Source organism: Scyliorhinus torazame, chromosome 6, assembly GCF_047496885.1.
Source record: "Scyliorhinus torazame isolate Kashiwa2021f chromosome 6, sScyTor2.1, whole genome shotgun sequence".
NCBI classification, from domain to species: domain Eukaryota; kingdom Metazoa; phylum Chordata; class Chondrichthyes; order Carcharhiniformes; family Scyliorhinidae; genus Scyliorhinus; species Scyliorhinus torazame.
This window is the reverse complement of record NC_092712.1, coordinates 313,215,136-313,232,256: the sequence shown is the minus strand read 5'-3', so window position 1 is coordinate 313,232,256 and position 17,121 is coordinate 313,215,136. Positions and strand designations below refer to the sequence as shown.

The window sequence follows — 17,121 nt, the reverse complement described above, 5'->3', positions numbered from 1 at the left end:
CGTGGCGAAGGCGGAAGGAAAAGAGTGCCCCCACGGCACAGGCCCGCCCGCGGATCGGTGGGCCCCGATCGCGGGCCAGGCCACCGTGTGGGCACCCCCCAGGGCCAGATCGCCCCGCGCCCACCCCAGGACCCCGGAGCCCGCCGGTGCCGCCTTGTCCCGCCGGTAAGGTAGGTGGTTTCATTTACGCCAGCGGGACAGGCATTCTAGCAGCGGGACTTTGGCCCATCCGGGCCGGAGAATCGCCGGGGGGGGGGGGGGCCGCCAACCGGCGCAGCGCGATTCCCGCCCCCGCCGAATCTCCGGTGCCGGAGAATTCGGCAACCGGCGGGGGCGGGATTCACGCCAGTCCCCTACGATTCTCCGACCCGGTGGGGGGTTGGAGAATCTCACCCCCAGATTTTTATTGAATTCCAATTTCACCATCTGCTCTGATGGGATTTGAACCCGGACATTACCCCAGGCCTCTGGGTTATTCACCCAGCAACAATACCTCTACACCACCTCCTCCATTTATAAAGATGCGTTAAACTAATGCAGCGAGATATACTAAATGGTAAAAGGCATTTAAAATTTTACCAAATGAGTAAATAATGACTCTTATGTTAAAAACCTAAATATTAAATATTTTACATTAAGATTGATTAAAAGGTTGCTAATCTAGCAAACGTATTGGAGTCAGGGCTCGGCTACCTAAGAATTGGAAGCGTCTACGGGGAGAATGATTAGTTCTGTTTGCCATTGTCAATTCAGTAAACAATTCCGACAGGCATGTTAATTTGCAACAGAAAATTTATTATGCGAATATGTTGCTGTAAAATATCATTTTCAACTTGTAAAATTCCTCGCAGCTTCTGAAGTTGTGGCACATTGCAAAGACTTGTTGGGGTCAGTGTGGGTTTGTGGTGTGTGGGTTTGTGGTGTGTGGGGGGGGGTAAAGGGGGAGGGGAGTGTGGACAGCCTCCTCTCACCCTTTAAGACCAGCAGTACAGCCAATTCCATTTTCAATGGGGATGCTAGTGGGTGTCCAAAGTGACAGGCCCCCCTTTTCATAGGAAATGGAGGCCCTGAGACATTAATGGGCCTCCAATCGTCATTTTAGACAGGGACTGGTCCGAGTCTGTGAAGCCCCTGGGGGACCCTGACCCTCTACGGTCATGACACCCTGTCCCCCTCCCCGGCCTTTGTGTTTACCTTGACGGTGCCTTCCCTGCCCAACTCCGAAACTGCAGCGGACCCAATCGCTTGGTCACATCAAGCATTGGGCCACCTGGTATCTCCCAAGCTCACCGGAGGCTTCACAACATCGTGCAGGCCTTGCATGGGTGTCCAAGTGGCAAAGGAACCACCATCAACGCCCCTCCCCTCCCCCCCCATGGTCTACAGGAAAACAGATTTGCCTTTAGAGTCAGTTTGACATTTTTGGAGGTAAGTACACAGCACTCCGTTCCTCTATCAGATGACGAGGCATCAATTTCTGTCGAGGCATCAAGTTATCCCTTTGATGGTCACCCTGAGAATAGTTTTTGTAAGTTGTAACGGTACTTTTAAGGTGATTTAAGAGGGCATGAAGAAACGCACCCGTGGGATAGTGCCCATTCTGTACACACCTTCCTCCTCCAACTTTCCAATGCAGCTCAAAGTGATTGGCAAAATGAAGAATAGATCCCAAGGAGAGAAGGCAGTATTTGTGGAGCGCGGATAGACGTTAGATACCCTAGTTGTGGATCCACAGGATTTGGTTCAATCTCCTATGGTCCATGGCTTTTTAAAATTTAATTAAATAGTTAAAAGTTCTTCATTTCTAGGGGGGGCCTGAGGGTTTAATGTATCAGGATACAATTTAGCTGACGCGGTGATTTCATTGTTTGCTGAAAGAAAGTAAGATTTGCACCCCCTGACTTGTTTTCATGGCAGCACTGGGGAATCAGTTTGCCAGGACAGCTTTTAGGTGAAGACAGGATGTAAACAGTTGGTTGCTGCTGCATCGAGGGAAACACAACCTATCCGAGGGTCTTGTTTACATTAACACTGCCATGGCATAACGTTTGTGCCAAACAAAGCTCTCAAAGTCCTTTTCGTAATAACCTGTGGAGAGAGGGTTTGTTGAGGAAGGATTGGGCGAAAGTTATGTTTCTACCCAGGGAAACCAAAAGAGGTAATCTTGTTCATTTCTCTGTATGTGTGCTGTGGAAAGGTGTCGTGGAGGAGGTTCATTAACGTGGTGCTGTTTCGAGCAGATAGTAATTGGGGCAGCACGGTAGCCTTGTGGATAGCACAATTGCTTCACAGCTCCAGGGTCCCAGGTTCGACTCCAGCTTGGGTCACTGTCTGTGCGGAGTCTGCACATCCTCCCCGTGTGTGCGTGGGTTTCCTCCGGGTGCTCCGGTTTCCTCCCACAGTCCAAAGATGTGCAGGTTAGGTGGATTGGCCATGATAAATTGCCCTTAGTGTCCAAAATTGTCCTTAGTGTTGGGTTGGGTTACTGGGTTACGGGGATAGGGTGGAGGTGTTGACCTTGGGTAGGGTGCTCTTTCCAAGAGCCCGTGCAGACTCGATGGGCCGAATGGCCTCCTTCTGCACTGTAAAATTCTATAATTCATAGTAGCTGGCAGGGAACTGAGGTTAGTCTGTGTACTGCTGACTAATTAATTTCTCCACCTCCCTGTGCGTAGACAATAAAGGGAGTAAAGTTGCTATCCTATATTTAGGCTTCGGAAGGGCAGCACGGTGCCGCAGTGGTTAGCACCGGTGCCTCATGGCGCCGAGGTTCGGTCCCAGCCCCGGGTCACTGTCCGTCTGGAGTTTGCACATTCGCCCCGTGTCTGCGTGGGTCTCACCTCCACAACCCAAAAGTTGTGCAGGGTAGGCGGATAGGCCACGCTAAATTGCCCCTTAATTGAAAAAAATAATAATTGCGTACTCTAAACTTTTTTTTTTTAATTAGGCATCGGAAATGACACCCTCTGACAGAGTGGTCCATTCACAGTTTTACCATCAGTGCTCTCCTGAAGGCTTTGCACAAAGATGTTTGAAGGCAGACAGTCAAGCAAGTCGCAGGGCTGGGTGTTCATTGAATACTTTTGCCCATCCCCTTGCCGATAAATGATAGTCTTTGCCCAGCGAGTACAATCCTCTGTGACGGACAGTGTCAGCTGGAGGTTCCGCAGCCATCCTCTCTAAATTGCACAGTGCCACGCAACGCGTCTCTTGAACATGGAGCAGAAACAGCGATGGGACCATGGCATGTCTCCAAGAATGATCGCACATTGTCCCAAAGGAAAGCAAGTGTCCAGAAATCTCCTGGTGATTATACGTCTTCCATTTGAGATGATTTGTTTTTTTTTTGATGATCACAGAATCATAGAATTTACAGTGCAGAAGGAGGCCATTCGGCCCATCGAGTCTACACCAGCCCCTGAAAGAGCACCCTACTTAAGCCCACACTTCCACCCTATCCCTGTAACCCAGTAACCCCAGCTAACTTTTGGACACTAGGGGGCAATTTAGTGTGGCCAATCCACCTGACCTGCACATCTTTGGACTGTGGGAGGAAACCGGAGATCGCGGAGGAAACTCACGCAGACACGGGGAGAACGTGCAGACTCCGCACAGACAGTGAACCAAGCTGGGAAACGAACCCGGGTCCCTGGTGCTGTGAAGCAACAGTGCTAACCACTGTGCTACCATGCCTCTCCAAATGATCTTAATTTCAAGCATGTAAGATGCCCTAGTTGTGTACACATTGATCCGCAGGATTTGGTTTCATGTCATATGATCCTTGGGATTTTAAAAAATTTAATGAACTAGTTAAAAGCGCTACATTCCCAGGGTAGCTTAGTGTTTAATGTGTCAGGGCACGGCGGTAGCACAGTGGTTAGCGTTGCTGCCTCACAGCGTCACGGACCCAGGTTCGATTCCGGCCTCGGGTCAGTGTCTGTGCGGAGTCTGCACGTTCTCCCCGTGTCTGCGTGGGATTCCTCCGGGTGCTCCGGTTTCCTCCCAAAGTCCAAAGATGTGCAGGTCAAGTGGGGTTCCAGACTGCGGGCTTAGGCAGGGTGCTCTTTCAGAGGGTCGGAGCAGACTCGATGGGCCGAATGGCCTCCTCCTGCAATGGAGGGATTCTATGGTACAATTTAGCTGGCGCGGCAATTTAATTGTTTGCTGAAAGAAGCTAAGATTTACACCTCCTGACTTGTTTCCACGGCGACATTGGGAAATGAGTGTGCCAGAATAGTTTGGGGTTAACAAGGGAAGCAATGGAAGACAGGATGTAAACAGTCAGCTGCTGCTACACTGAGGGAAACACATCCTTTCTTGTTCACAATAACACTTGCAGCGCCATCATTAAATAGTATTGACAGTGTTTGTGCCAAACAGACTACAAAAATCCGAAGCTTTAACTCATTGATGCAGTGTGGCAATAACCCTTGTAAATGAGGCTTTTAGTTAGTCCAGGTGCTGACATCCTCAAAATAAAACAAATCTCTTGTTCTCTTTGAGGACAAATAATTATTTCATCCCAGTAATCTTTCTTTAGAAAGCCTTATCAGAGTGATTTGTACTCTGTGTTAATGGTCTCGCTCTGAACTCAGCAAGGTACATAAAACACACCACATTTGGCTTATTAAAACGTTAAAAGATTACATCTAACATTTAAGCACACAAACAAATGTCACTTGCATATTTCTTTAACTCTCTGGTTACAACCTATATTACTTCCAAGAACTCACAGGATAGAGCAATTTACAACTTTAAGAAACTCTATAATAGTTGTGAATAGGTCCAATGCCATCAATCCTATTACCTTTCTCTGTCCTTTACTGCTCTCGGGAGACGTCTAGCTCCATAACTATGAATTGCTGTTTTTTCAATTCAATTTAGGGAATGTGGGGGTCACTGGGAAGTTCAGAATTTATTGTCCAGCCCCAAATGCCCCTGTGAAAATGGCAGTGGAGCCACCTTCTTGACCATTTCAGGGGGCAATTAAGAATCCAATATTTTGCCAGGCCAGGTAAGGAAGGGGTAAGGGGTGGCACGGTGGTTAGCACTGCTGCCTCACACCTCCAGGGACTGGGGTTCAATTCCGACCTCGGGTGACTGTCTGTGCGGAGTCTGCACGTTCTCCCCGCGTCTGCGTGGGTTTCCTCCGGGTGCTCCGGTTTCCTCCCACAGTCCAAAGATGGGCAGGTTAGGTGGATTGGCCGTGATAAATTGTCCCTTAGTGTCCAGGGATGTGCAGGTTAGGTTACGGGGATAGGGTGGGGGAGTGGACCTGGGTAGGGTGCTCTTTCAGAGGGTCGGTGCAGACTCGATGGACCGAATGGCCTCCTTCGGCACAGTAGGGTTTCTATGAAACAGATTTCCTGGAAAGACATCAGTGAAACAGGTGGGGTTTTGTGATAATCTGGAAGTTTCATTTTTTAAAAATTCCTAATTTGCCTAATTAATTAACCAAATTTAAATTCCCTGCTGTGGTGCTGGGATTCATGTCACCAGATCATTAGTTCAGTCACATAATCACTCTGCTACTGTACACACTGACCAGGATTCTAACTCATCACTTTATAGTTAGGGAGTCCAATGTTCTACAAATGGCAAGTTTCTACAGCACAATTCTACTAACGTGGGCCGAAATTCTCCCGAAACGGCACGATGTCCGCCGAATGGCGCCCAAAACGGCGCCAATCAGACAGGCATCGCGCCGCCCCAAAGGTGCGGAATGCTCCGCATCTTTGGGGGCCGAGCCCCAACATTGAGGGGCTAGGCCGGCGCCGGAGGAATTTCCACCCCGCCAGCTGGCGGAAACGGCCTTTGTTGCCCCGCCAGCTGGCGCGGAAATGACATCCCCGGGCGGCGCATGCGCGGGAGCGTCAGCGGCCGCTGACAGTTTCCCACGCATGCGCAGTGGAGGGAGTCTCTTCCGCCTCCGCCATGGTGGAGACCGTGGCGGAGGCGGAAGGGAAAGAGTGCCCCCATGGCACAGGCCCGCCCGCGGATAGGTGGGCCCCGATCGCATGCCAGGCCACCGTGGGGGCACCCCCCGGGGTCAGATCGCCCCGCGCCCCCCCCCCCCAGGACCCCGGAGCCCACCCACGCCGCCTTGTCCCACCGTTCAAAAGGTGGTTTAATCCACGCCGGCGGGACAGGCAATTTATCGGCGGGACTTCGGCCCATCCGGGCCGGAGAATGGAGCGGGGGAGCCCGCCAACTGGCGCGGCGCGATTCCCGCCCCCGCCGAATGTCCGGTGTCGGAGACTTCGGCAACCGGCGGGGGCAGGTCTCAAATCCACCCCAGCCGCAACGGGGATCCAACACCATGCCATTGGCACCAATCTGATCCACACCAGCTGTCCAGGAAACTGATCCCCCAAGGAGTCAGAGTTGCTGTGGCAACATACACTTTTATATAGATGTTGTGGTCTGGAGCTTATGGATAGTGATGGTAGAGGCCCCAATGTTTTTGTCGACCACACAGCTGACCAGGAATCTCTCCCACTCTTACCACCTCGCCATTGGCAAGTGTTGCCATCACTCCTGGGGTGGATTGTGAACCAGGAGCCTCTGATTCAGAGGCAGGGACACTTTCCACTACATCGCAAGACCTCCCTTATGTTGTGCGGTAATCTCCGGCCTCCCACCTGCGTGTTTCCTGCTTCCACCGTTGTCAATGGGAATTCCCATTGAAGTCACCGTATCCCGCTGGGAAATCCATGGCAGTGGGATCAAAGAATCCCTATGCCGGCAAATGGCTGGAGAATTCTGGCCACTTTATGCTCAATGGCTATTCTCAGTCTTCAGTTGGTTTTCAGCTCTACCCACGTTCCTGGCACTGGTGAGATGGCATGGCATATTCAGGTCAGAGATTGACATGGATACAGTGCGGGAAGGTGTCGTCAAGGGGAAAGATCAGCCATAATTTTAGTTTAACGATGGAGGATCCACAAAGGGCTGAATGCTAAACTCCTGTTATTCCTTACTTACGTTACGTTCTCATGTTGTGAATAGAATACAGTTCCATCGTACCGGCCACCAACAAATGGAGACAGGAGATCAGTCCGAGATCTGCAGGTGCTTCGGAGAGATATGTAAGAACAACGAGGAAGTAACATTGTAATCTTATCTGCCCTAAGATTGATGATCATCGTTGTTCTCTCCTTCAACTTATTACATTGGCCCCGGCTTACACTATCGTCATTGACTTTTCAACTAGACTCTGCTCAACGGAGCCAAAATACCGCTGGGAGAGAAGTAATGCCAATTGGCATTTTGATTAAAAGATTGAAGATTGTGGTAGAGGTCAGGGAGCAGGAGCTGCAAATGATAAAAGTTTGATGAGTTGGCACAGTGCGTCCTGTGGATAGTACCTACCGTTTCGGAACTGTGATTCTTCTGTAGGACGTAAGGAGCTGGGGTTCACTTGAGACACGGTCTGCAATTTTTCTGAGGCTGCAGAGTTTCCACTGCTGGTGCAGTGATTGAAGGGTGGGGGCTGCGAGGGGTGGGATGGGGGGGTGAGATGCCTTGTTATGTGAACTGTGGGACCCAGGCCCGTATTTTATTGGACGCAGCCGATGAAGTGGCTGTACTGAAAGTTCTGAGGCCTGTGCTGCCTTCAATCGTGCGGGTGTACCCAAACCAGTGGAGTTGCTCCTGATCGATGAGTGCCAACATAGTTAGGAGCTTTGAGAATATCTTAACGGAATCTCCTTGGCCTTTAGTGCTTTGCCATCCAAAGGCACAATACCTGGTTCAGCTACACAAATCCTATGGAGTAATTTGAGGAGAGCAGCTTTGGCAGGAACCTGTACGGGCAACGCCATGTTCGACTTCTGACAAGACGTTGGAGATCCCTGAGGTAGTGACAAGTCATTCCCCAATGGCTCTACTGCAGAGTTCCACTGGTTTATCTCAATCGCATCACTCCGTCTGTGGAATGACCATGTGCACAAAATAAAATAGTGACTGGAGTGTTCAATTGTTCAGTGTTTAATTACGAGAGTCTGGTAACTGGGGGCGAGATTCTCCGACCCCCCCGCCGGGTCGGAGAATCACCGGGGGCTGGCGTGAACCCCGCCCCCGCCGGTTGCCGAAGTCTCCGGCACCGGATATTCGGCGGGGGCGGGAATCGCGGCGCGCCGGTTGGTGGGCCCCCCCGCTCGATTCTCCGGCCCGGATGGGCCGAAGTCCCGCCACTAAAATGCCTGTCCCGCCGGCGTAAATTAAACCACCTACCTTACCGGCGGGACAAGGCGGCGCGGGCGGGCTCCGGGGTCCTGGGGGGGGGCGCGGGGCGATCTGGCCCCGGGGGGTGCCGCCATGGTGGCCTGGCCCGCGATCGGGGCCCACCGATCCGCGGGCGGGCCTGTGCCATGGGGGGCACTCTTTCCCTTCTGCCTCCGCCACGGTCACCACCATGGCGGAGGCAGAAGAGATTCCCTCCAATGCACATGCACGGGAATGCCGTCAGCGGCCGCTGACGCTCCCGCGCATGCGCCGCCCGGAGATGTCATTTCCGCGCCAGCTGGCGGGGCACCAAAGGCCTTTTCCGCCAGCTGGCGGGGCGGAAATTCGTCCGGCATCAACCTAGCCCCTCAAGGTTGTGGCTCGGCCCCCAAAGATGCGGAGGATTCCATACCTTTGGGATGGCACGATGCCCGTCTGATTTGCGCCGTTTTGGGCGCCAGACGGCGGACATCGCACCGTTTCCGGAGAATTTCGCCCCTGATCTACGCTCACTGAGCTTGATTGGTTAAGCCTCGGTGTTAATTCAGAGAGCAGTAAACAAACTGAACAAAAGACCTAGAAGTTGATCAGTAAGCATGAGTGCAGATGTGTTATGACTGCAGAGACAATGAATAAAACCTGTTACACACTTAAAAACTTGTGTCATCTCCACATTGCTCCGAGGAAAATTAAATGTATAAAATACACAAGAGTGACCATGTATTGAGAAATAAATTTTAAAGTAATGGGTAACCAGGACATAAAACAGACGCACGGGTACAAACTCAACTGTTACTGACCACCAATCTCTGGGTCGTCAAGATGCTGCACGAGAACATTGAATGCCTGACAGAGAGAGAACGTATTTTGCTTTGAGGTTTACCATACCTTGCTGCTCCACACCCCCTCAGAACTGAGGAGGTCCCAGATTTATTTTTAATAAATTTAGAGCACCCAATTCTTTTTTTCCCAATTAACGGACAATTTAGCGTGGACAATTCACCTAGCCTGCACATCTTTTTTGGGTTGTGGGGGTGAGACCCGTGCAGACACGGGGAGAATGGGCAAACTCCACACGGACAGTGACCCGGGGCTGAGATCGACCCCCGGGGGGCCTCGGTGGAGTGAGGCAGCAGTGCTAACCGCTGCGCCACCGTGCCGCCCTGCGTCCCGGATAAAGGTCAGCCACAAGATTGTTTCGGAGACAACTGAGTCCAATGTTGGTGAGCTGGAAAATGCCAGAAACACATCCTGACTATATTTCCACGGGAGCGCTTGTTGTAAAACGGGGGTGGTGGTCTGTTATCAAAGGCCAGGACTTCCATTTAATCTATGTATCTGGCAGGTAACAAGAGTTCTCCGGCTGCGAATTGGCCTGCAATGTGTGGAAGACTATGTAGCCCAGTTGGGGGCTTCGCACTCGTATAAATTGAACACTGAAAGATTTTACAAGCCACGTTGGGATAATTTCCAAACTTTGAATGCTGAAAAAGTCCAAACTGCTTGAAGCAAATACTAAAGACAGCTGACCCCAGGATAGTGATATCCAGCTTCTCCCAATCAAACTCCGTGTTGATAATGACACCTCCAAGACATAGTCAGGATGAATAGGTGAAAGGCTGACAGGCAGCAGCTGGCGAGTTTACAACAATATATATTTCTGATTTCTCTGCCCCAGCAAAAAAAAAGATCCCCGCTTCAGGCATCCACTGAAACTCGGATGAGTCATTTCACACTAATGCCAGCGTTCCGGAGAAAGAATGGATCAAATCCCAGTCTGTGGCCGAATTGTCACAATCGAACAAAGGACCGTTTTTTTAACAGGCAGCCTTCCAGAACTAAATGAGTTTACTTTAGCGATGTAACTTTATTTTATCGTTAGAGACCCGAAAACATTTTTAAAACACACAAAGGAACTTTCGCACACATCAAGGGGGGCAATTTTATGACTTAGTGTTCTGGACCAGAGGTTCCCCATTCACTGGTGTGAGATCAAGGTTTCACAAGTGTGCCATAAAATAAAGTTCAAAATGATTAAACGTTAATTTAAACAACTGAGTCTAATCTTCAATATCAGCTCCGTGGTCGGCATCTCCAAGTCCCCATGAACCTCGGGCCTCCCCCGCATGCGCAGTTTGCGTTTCTTACATTGGTCAGGCGCTTGGGCCTAACTGATGGTCAGGCGCTTGGGCCTAACTGATGGTCAGGCGCTTGGGCCTAACTGATGGTCAGGCGCTTGGGCCTAACTGATGTAAACAAGTCAGAAGAGCGCAGGCGTGGCCCTTGACCGACCGGCGAGTGCACGGTTCAAATGGCCAACGTCAAGCATTCCGAACCGAACACGCGCAGCCCTTTCCTGGCTGGCGCACGCGCAGGAGATCCCACGTTCTTAGGGAATTGGAGATGCCGACCGCGGAGGTGAGGATAAAGGCCTCGTGCGCCTGCGCAAAGAGCAAAAAACACAGAGAGGGCTGAAAAGCCGGTAAGAAGAGAGGGAAACGGGGGGAGGTTGAGAAAAAAAACAGGGGAGAAGACAGGGAGAAGTAAAAGAAAACAAAGTTCCCAGTAAGGAAAGAAGACATTGGTGAGAAACAGGATTCAAGAAGGTTAAGATAAGGAGAAACAGGCTCCAATGTTCTATTTGATATGCCAATGGGGATAAGGCTTTCACTGTAAACTTCTTAAACTGATGGAAGTTGTATTAAATGGTGGCCTGACAGATTTTTTGAGACGTTTTAGAGAGAGAAGGCTTTTGCGAGAGGGCAGTTATTTGGCGGGGGCGGGAATCGTGCCGGTCGCTGGCAGTGGCAACCCGGCGATTCTCCGGCCCGCGATGGGCCGAGTGGCCGACCGTTTTCAGCGGGTCCCGCCAGTGTATGTTGCGACAGGTACTCACCGACGGGACCTGGCTCCGCGGGCGGCCTCCGGGATCCTCGGGAGGGCGCGGGGGGATCTGGCCTCGGAGGGTGCCCCCATGGTGACCTGGCCTGCGATCAGAGCCCACCGATCCGATGGCGGGACTGCGCCGTGGGGGCACTCCATTCCTCCGCGCCGGCTGGTGTACAGGTCCGCGATGGCCGGCGTGGAGATGAATCCCCCCCTGCGCATGCGCTGGGATGATGCCAGCACACGCTGGCGATCCCACGCATACGCCAGCTCGCGCCGGCCAGCGGAGGCCCTTCGCCGCCGGTTGGCGTGGCGCCAAGCCCCTTCCGCGCGGCACAAACCACTCCGGCACCGGCCTAGCCCCTGAAGGTGCCGAGGATTCCGCACCTTCGGGGCGGCCCGACACCGGAGTGGTTCACGCCACTCCTTCGCGCCGAGTTGCCGCCCCGCCGATTTCCGAAGAATCCCGCCCGAAATGTTTACTCTGTTTCTCTCTCCACAGAGGCGGCCGGACCTGCCGGGTTTTCCCAGCATTTTCCATTTTTATTCCACATTCTCAGCATCCGCAGTATTCTGCTTTAATTTTATTCTTCCACAACCAGGAGATCATATATATTCAAGATGCAACGCTCATCCTGCCAGTCTCTCCTTCAAAATGGCAGTCCAATTCGGACAGGAGTAGGAAGGTTCAGCTTCACAGCTGGTTACTGACCTCTTCCTGCCTCCCGTCCTCGGTATCAATGCCTAGGCCGCACCCACACCACATGTCTCCTGCCCGATGACTAATTACCCCGTGGCTGCCGTGAGAGATAGAAAGCTGTATTCTCAGCACCCACCGGGGCCAGGATGGGTGGAGGGGGGTGGGGGCAGCTGCAAGCTCACATAGCCTTGCAGGCCCCCCCTCCAGGCCATTTTGGCAGAAGCAGGATTGGTCTGCCCTACATACGACACCAGATCCACTGAAATTGGTTGACTCTTAAATGCCCAATTGTCGCCCATCCTGAATAGGCCCTAGCAAGCCACTCAGGTCCACTTAGGGGTGGACAATAAATGCTGGTGCAGCCAGCTACATCCATATCCCGTGGTTGAATAAAGACAACTTATTTGATTAAAAAATAGATTTAGCAACCACGCCACCCATTGTATGTGTGTGTCTGGGGGGGTGGGGGGGGGGGGGGGGGCGGCTACCTGCCGGCACGAGGTGGCAAGCTGGTATTAAAGAAGGCCAATTGGGATCTTTCAGACAGCTGTCAGCCTCCTATCAAGGGGTTCGTACCCCCAGCCCCACCGCCACCCCCACAATGGTGGCATGGTTGCTGAATCTATTTTTTAATTAAATAAGTTGTTTTTATTCAACCACGGGATATCACTGTACCTGGCTGCATCAGCATTTACCGTCCATCCCTAATTTCCCTGAGTGGCTTGCTAGGGCTATTCGGGATGGCCGTCAATTGGGCATTTATGAGTCAACCAATTGCCGTGGGCCTGGTGTCACATGTCGGTCAGACCACGTAAGGACGGCAGATTTCCTTCCCTAAAGGAAAAAGTTGTTTTGCACACCAGTGGTTTCATGGTCATCATTAACTTTTATTTCCAGATTTTATTGGATTCAAATTGCATCATCTGCCATGGTGAGATTTGAACCTGCGTCCCTAGAGCGTTGCCCAGAGTCTCTGGGTTCCAAGACCAGTGGCAATACCACTAGACCAGCACCTTCCCCATTGGAATAGCCAAGCATTCTGTTGCTGCTCCCAAGTTTAAAAGCCTTGTAGTGGCCCTACAGTTTTGAGAGTCCACCCAGTTAATGGGATATTAATGATATTGTCGAGCTACACAGATGAAGGGCACTGTTTATTTAAGTACTTTAAGCGCATGTAAATAGGGGGTTGGTGGGGCACTGGGTGTGTGTGCGAAGAGAACTGTAAGACTGAACAAGTCAATGGACTCTCAATAAAAAGCTCTGTCTTGCTTTTGACTTAATCAACCAGCTTGGATCTTATTAACACGGACGACCCTAATTGCATGGCAAGCCTGTCTCTCGGCCAATTGGATCAAAGATTTGGGGCAGGATTCTCCGACACCCCGCTGGGTCGGAGAATCACCAGGGGGCGGTGTGAATCCCGCCCCCACCGGCTGCCGAATTCTCCGCCGCCGGGGTTTTGGCGGGGGTGGGAATGGCGGGGCGCCGGTGGGGGCTGCTGGCAGTAGCCCCCCGGCGATTCTCTGGCCCGCGATGGGCTGAGTGGCCGCCCGTTTTCGGCATGTCCCGCCGGCGTAAATCACAACAGGTCCTTACCGGCGGGACCTGGCTTCACGGGCGACCTGCAGAGTCCGCGGGGAGGGGGGGGGGGGGGGCGGTGCGGGGTGATCTGGCCCCGGGGGGTGCCCCCACGGTGGCCTGGCCCGCGATCGGGGCCCACCGATCGGCGGACGGGCCTGTGCCGTGGGGGCACTCTTTCCCTCCGCACCGGCCGCTGTCAACCTCCGTCATGGCCGGCGCGGAGAAGAACCCCCTGCGCATACGCTGGGATGACGCCAGAACCTGCGCCGGCCGGCGGAGGCCCTTCGGCGCCGGTTGGCGTGGCGCCAAGTCCTTCCGTGCCAGCTGGCACGGCGCCAAACACTCCTCCGCTGACCTAGCCCCTGAAGGTGCGGAGGATTCCGCAGAATGCCAAAAGCATGCCAACCTCAGTTTTCCACCCCTGGGGGTAATATCCATCCCACAGCATCCCAGTCTGGAATGACGTTTGTGAGGCAGTGAAAGGTTGCACAAGTCTCAAGACAGGGATAGATAGGTTTTTGATCAATAAAATGTCTGCTTTTATTTTAAATTGGCACTATCATAAATGTAAGAACTGCAAGGGTTAATGAAATGTCTAGATCAGCCACTAGAGGGAGCTAAAGTTACAAGTATATAAGACATTGATGCTAAGCCTTGTGGGGAGAGAAGTGAAGGAGATAGCTAGATTACAGACTGAAGGAAAGATAGTGTGAGTGAGAGCAGATCATAGTTTATAATAGTGTAGAGATTAGTAGTAGATGAGATGTTAATAATCAACTGTGTATTATACAGGAGTAAGTGTTGAATCCAAATTAGTAGTGTTAATAAATTTATAGTTTTGTTCAAGTTAAAGCTATTCTGTGGTCTTTGTGAACACTACACCAACCGTCAGGAAATAAGCAACACAGAGAACACAAACCTTCCTTTTCAAACTAAACTGCACTGATTACACACAGTAAAGAAAGGGTTGGGGGTTTCAGTTTATCTCTCAACCCCCTGACCGTAACAGTTGGCTATATTTTTCACATCCAGTGATTTAATTTGGAACTATTGTTGGGGACAAATTCCTCTCTACCAGCTCCTGACAAACTTGGATACATCTGCAGAAACCTCTTAGCCTCTGACCTGCTCTTGTAACCATATTATTTACATGGATGGTCAAGTTAAGTTAGCTGGTCAATGGTAACTCAAGATCCTGGGGGATACAGCGGTGGCAATTGCCGTTTTGTCTTCCGGGGTCTTCATGGTGTTGATGGCCTTGACTTTGTCCGAGTCCGGTTGCACGCCTGCTGGGATATTTGACCACCCAAAAACTTGATTGGTGACATGTCAAAGGAGCATTTGGCCTTGTTCAACCCGAGGCCATTAGCATGTATGCGTCTAAAGACTTGTTGGAGACGAGATATGTGTTCCTCTGGGGTCGTGGACCATATAATGATGTCATCAACATAAACCCGCACACCCTCAATGCCCTCCAGCATCTGTTCCATGATCCTGTGAAAGATTTCAGAGGCTGACACAATACCAAACGGCATGCGGTTGTAACAGTACCTTCCGAAAGGTGTATTAAACGTGCAGAGCTTCCTGCTGGACTCGTCCAGTTGTATCTGCCAGAAACCACACGATGCATCTAGCTTCGTGAAGAATTTGGCATGTGCCATCTCACTGGTTAGCTCCTCCCGCTTCGGGATCGGGTAGTGTTCCCGCATAATGTTTTGGTTAAGATCCTTGGGATCCAGAGGGCTTCTTTACACAGACCACCGAGCTGACCCAGTCAGTCGGTTCCGTCACTTTAGAGATTATGCCCTGGTCTTGGTGCTCCTGCAGCTGCGCCTTTAAACGGTCCTTCAGAGGAGCCGGCACCCGGCGTGGTGCATGGATCACAGGCGTGGCATCAGGCCTGAGTAAGATTTTGTAGCAGTACGGCAGCGTGCCCATCCCACTGAACACATCCGGGTATTGTGACGGGATTTTGTCAATGTCAGCCTGAAGATTCACATTGGCAGAGGACGTGGCATGTACCCGCTGGACGAGATTGAGTAGCTTGCATGCATGGGCACCAAACAGGGAAGCCTTGTCAGGCTTGACGATTTTGAATCGCAGTGTGGCTTTGATGGCCTTGTTGGAGACATGCAGGTGGCAAGACCCTAACGCAATAATGGCATTGCCATTATAATCAAGCAGCTGGCAGGCCGGCGGAAGAATTTTTGGCTGCCTTTGGATGCGAGCAAGATCTGCTTGAGGTATGAGATTGGCTGAAGCACCAGAGTCCAGCTTGACCCGGATGCTGCATTGGTTAATGTGAACGACAGCACGCCATTCGTCCGCAGAATCCACGTTGAGGATGGGTAGGCGTGTTGCTGAATTTCAGGAGGCCTTGTCATATGGTGGAATGAGGCCCACACGATATGGGGACTCCAGGCAGTCGTACTCTGGATCCGTGGCGTTATCAGGTTCCAGATCCAGCAGCCCTTGCTGCACACTTCGAACCCGTTTGCGTTGGAAATGGGATCACTGCCCCACGATCGGAGGTGCAGACCTGCACAAGGCTGCATAATGGCCAGACTTCCCACAATTTAAACATCGCCTACCTCTTGCAAGGCATTGCTGCTTTAAATGGGCGGTGCCGCAGTTCGGGCACATCATGGCGTTGACATCGTAACGCTCCGTGCGTCGTCGCACATGCGCAGTGCGGTCAGCTGCCACTCGCACCTGCACAGTGTGGTCTTCGGCTGCTTCGTACTCCATGATCGCTTCGTTGATCATTTTGGGTGATCAAATATCCCAGCAGGCGCGCAACCGGACTCGGACAAAGTCAAGGCCATCAACACCATGGAGACCCCGGAAGACAAAAAGGCGGTACTCCGCTTCCTGGGTATGGTTAACTTCTTGGGAAAGTTCACTCCCAACCTCGCATCACACACCACGGCTCTAGGGCATCTGGTGAAGAAGTCCACGATTTAAGACGGGAGTAGCGACTTTTCACCTGTTCATGCACTTTACACGTCTCGATGGCTACTGGCAGGGTCATGTTTTCTATTTTTAGGAGCTGACACGATCTGATCCCTGATGAGGGACTCAGCGGTGTCACCGTAGTTCCAGGATTGCGCTAATATGCGGAGATGAGCTAGAAAGGATTGGAAAGGCTCCTCCTTACCCTGAAGGCGTTGCTGGAAGACATAGCGCTCAAAGCTCTCGTTTGTTTTGACTTCACAGTGACTGGCGAATTTGGCTAACACGGCCTGGAACTTGGTCTTGTCCTCGCCGTCGGCAAAAGTGTGCGAATTGAAGATTTGGGTGGCCTGGTCCCCCGCAGTCGATAGGAGAAGCACGATTTTTCTGGCATCGGACGCATCCTCGAGGCCCGAGGCCTCAATGTATAGACTCAATTTCTGCTTGAAGACCCGTCAGTTGGCGCTGAGATTTCCGGAGATCCAGGGCTGTGGAGGGGCCTGGATCATCGCCATGCCGCTGGAAGGCACTTGCTGGTCATCACAGAATTAGTCAAGGTAAATTACTCAGATGAAGTAGACTCCTGGTATCATGTCGTGTTTTTCACCCTGGGGTAACACGGACTGCAACAGGATGCAGATGAACGGTAAAGCATACACCAAACGTAGGTGTTGGTTCAATACGTTTTATTGAACTTCTGTAACAATGCACAGAGCTGGCTGTGGGTTGACACTCCACTACTCTAAGTGTACTAACTCTAACTAACTAGACCAGGC

At 51.7% G+C, this 17,121-nt stretch overlaps 1 protein-coding gene and 1 long non-coding RNA gene across 6 annotated transcripts in view; one reads left to right on the top strand and one right to left on the bottom strand.

Annotated features, from left to right (window-relative positions):
- The window catches only part of LOC140425605 (uncharacterized), a 34,473-nt gene extending 27,009 nt beyond the window's left edge, over positions 1-7,464 (top strand). The window contains exon 3 of the long non-coding RNA XR_011947902.1: positions 7,009-7,464. This is a non-coding gene — a long non-coding RNA (uncharacterized lncRNA). The remainder of the gene's footprint in view (positions 1-7,008) is intronic.
- LOC140425604 (copine-4) overlaps positions 1-17,121 on the bottom strand; it is a 620,467-nt gene that overhangs the window by 439,988 nt on the left and 163,358 nt on the right. The gene's annotated exons all lie outside the window — the stretch shown is intronic.